General features: G+C 45.0%; 1 non-coding gene across 1 annotated transcript; it reads right to left on the reverse strand.

The window, feature by feature from the left end:
* Positions 1–1191: 1191 nt before the first annotated feature.
* Positions 1192–1264, reverse strand: trnav-aac (transfer RNA valine (anticodon AAC)). The gene has a single exon. It is a non-coding gene; the product is annotated as a tRNA-Val (tRNA).
* Positions 1265–2193: the final 929 nt, after the last annotated feature.

The following is a 2193-nucleotide window of genomic DNA, read 5'->3' on the forward strand; positions in this document are numbered from 1 at the left end:
ATTCAGGTTACATTCCAATTCCTGGAGTAGGAAACCAGTGAAAACCACTAATCCTGACTGCCAGATCATATGGGACACGTGTTGGTGTCTCTAACTCTGATTCTTTCCAAAATGATGAATAAATTTTTTCAAGTGCAAAATATTGGAAATTTTTTGCATGAAGATCAAAGCCCTTCTTCTTCTTCTTTTCCTTTGGGCTTGTCCCTTTAGGGGTCGGCACAGCGCGTCATCCTTTTCCATGTAAGCCTATCGCCTGCATTCTCCTCTCGAACACCAACTGCCCTTATGTCTTACCTCACGACATCCATCAACCTTCTCTTTGGTCTTCCTCTAGCTCTCTTGCCTGGCAGCTCCATCCTCATTATCCTTCTACCAATATTCCTCTATAGTTCCCACAGCTCTGCACATCACCCTTGTTCTTAAAAATGCGCACTAGCACACTTTTCCTCCATTCCTCAGGCATCTTCTCACGCGCTAGAATTCTGATGAACAAGCTGGTCAAAAACTCCACACCCACCTCTCCTAGATGCTTCCATACCTCCACAGGAATGTCATCAGGACCAACTGCCTTTCCATTTTTCATCCTCGTTAAAGCCTTTCTAACTTCCCCCTTACTAATCATTCCCACTTCCTGGTCCACCACAGTTGCCTCCTCTACTCTTCCTTCCCTCTCATTTTCCTCATTCATCAACTCCTCAAAGTATTCTTTCCATCTAGCTCGCACACTGCTGGCACCAGTCAACATATTTCCATCTATGTCCTTAATCACCCTAAGATGCTGCACATCCTTCCCATCTCTATCCCACTGTCTGGCCAGCCTGGATTGATCCTTTTCTCCTCCTTTAGTGTCCAACCTGCCATATATGTGATCATATGCCTCTTGTTTGGGCTTTGCCACCTCTACCTTTGCCCTGTGTAGCATCTCAATATATTCCTTTCACCTCTCCCTCGGTCCTCTCAGTGTCCCACTTCTTCTTAGCTAACCTTTTTGCTTTTTCCTGTACTGTGTGGTTCCACCACCAAGTCTCCTTCTCTCCTTTCCTGCCAGAAGATACACCAAGTACTCTCCTGCCTGCCTCTCCTATCAACTTGGCTGGCTTGGCACATGCACACAACTAAGCTATGGTAACTTTCACTGCAGAACATCACCAGCACACCACGTACAACAGCTGCCTGATAAGCAAGAAAAGCTGTTTCCACTCGGTCTCGAACCGGGGACCTTTCGCGTGTTAGGTGAACGTGATAACCACTACACTATGGAAACTGTAGTGGCTGTTGTGTCCAAAAGCGGACATGGATTTATTGACAGACCAGCCCACCAAGTAACCAACTCACAAGCAGAATTTAATATTTACAAATGATAAGTCATAATGGAATTTATTTAAGCATTACTGAAGTCAGAATTCTTTGGAGTGGACCAAGTGTTTTGAGCAGTTATCGAGCCAAACATCTTTTCTTCTTATTTCTACATCAATGGAATTCCTACGGTCGTTTGTGATTTGAAGAAAGGAAACAAGGAAACAAACAAAGTGAACATATGCAATGCAGCACTCTGAATTGGGTTTAACACAATATGCAAAGCTGTACACGAGTTAGCCAGGAGTTGATACTAGAATCTTCTGATCCAAAGTCAGATGTATTATCCATTGCACCATTAGCCCCAGGAAGGTTTGAGCCCTCTACAAGTCCCTGTGGAGGATTTTCACTGTCCAAGCAGCACTGCACAAAAAGCAACTGCAGGAGTTCGCTCTTGCCGTGACCCGGATTTGAACCGAGCTTGTTGCGGCCACAACGCAGAGTACTAACCACTATACAATCACGGCTTGGGTTGGTGGAAGAGTATTTTCTGTCATTTTGATGCGTAATGGGGACCAATTAAAACCACTAAAACCACATGTGAATAACCCAACACAGCTACAAATGGAAAATGTGCTCTAATGTGAGGATCATTTGAGTGTTTGCACCTCATTCAGCTGTTAAATGTGTAACTACAGTATTTGTGCAGACGACCTCAAGTTTCTTCCTCTCTCCTCCTTTGTTGGGGCTGCCACGTGGGAGTTAGAACAAGTGGTCAAAAGGGCTCAGAGAACGCCAACCGGATCCCAAGACTGGACTTCCAGACTGGCTTTTCGTCCCCAATTTCACACGCTCTGAAGTACTTCAGTGGGCCCACAACTCCAACTACATTTGGAA

Source organism: Phyllopteryx taeniolatus, unplaced genomic scaffold (assembly GCF_024500385.1).
Source record: "Phyllopteryx taeniolatus isolate TA_2022b unplaced genomic scaffold, UOR_Ptae_1.2 contig_33, whole genome shotgun sequence".
NCBI classification, from domain to species: domain Eukaryota; kingdom Metazoa; phylum Chordata; class Actinopteri; order Syngnathiformes; family Syngnathidae; genus Phyllopteryx; species Phyllopteryx taeniolatus.